This window comes from Sinocyclocheilus grahami, unplaced genomic scaffold (genome assembly GCF_001515645.1).
Source record: "Sinocyclocheilus grahami isolate Dianchi unplaced genomic scaffold, SAMN03320097.WGS_v1.1 scaffold10168.1, whole genome shotgun sequence".
NCBI classification, from domain to species: domain Eukaryota; kingdom Metazoa; phylum Chordata; class Actinopteri; order Cypriniformes; family Cyprinidae; genus Sinocyclocheilus; species Sinocyclocheilus grahami.
In genome coordinates this window covers 16,895-17,767 of record NW_015513076.1, presented here as the reverse complement: position 1 = coordinate 17,767, position 873 = coordinate 16,895, and positions in this window count along the sequence as shown.

The window sequence follows — 873 nt, the reverse complement described above, 5'->3', positions numbered from 1 at the left end:
AGAGAGAGAGAGAGATACAGAGAAAAATGTTCTCAATGGTCATAATATACGATTAATTTAAAGAAATATAATTGATTTCTTTTGATTTTGAACGTGACCTAATAACCTTGAAATAATCTGTGATATTCTCTAATCTAAAACTTGTTTTAACATTGTAGTAAAGATTGTGATAATAACAGAACTGTGCAACACAATGGTTTTCTGCTTGGTAATCCTAAGAATGCACTTTACATTACAAAACCTACAGCCTTCAAATCCACACTCAGTTTTCATAATGAATCTGTTGTTTGTCACATGAGCTATTCAGGACAAAACATGAACAGGGTTTCCCATTATAATTCACGTTCTCAACCACTTAGTGATCAGACAGCGGTCCGTTGACTCAGTTCACATTATCAATATTCAGATTACTTACTCAACATATGGTAAGCATGTATTTGCCTGCTGTTATTCCCCTGGTTGTGTACCATGTACTTTCAAACAGCAAATAATTTAGCAGACACTTATAACGTAAAGTTAATACACCTGTACTCAACATAATTAGTCACTGTTCACAGATCACTGCTTGTACAATTTACATTTGTTGACAGTGTAAGAGCCCATAGAGCAAATTATATTACCTTGATTGGATTTGTAACTTCCGGCTTCCGGTGTCATCCACTTCCAGTTATTTTAGCTGTGTAAAACAGGTCGTTGTGTCGCTTTATATCGCTGGTATTTCTTAACACACTATTTTTATGTATTGCTGTAATTCCAAACACTGGTTTGTAGCGGAAATAGTACTGTTTACTGCACTTTGTTATTCTTGCATCGCGAGTCTCATATATTCAAAGAACTTCCGCGTTGGATGAACAGGATACAATCAAAAACAAC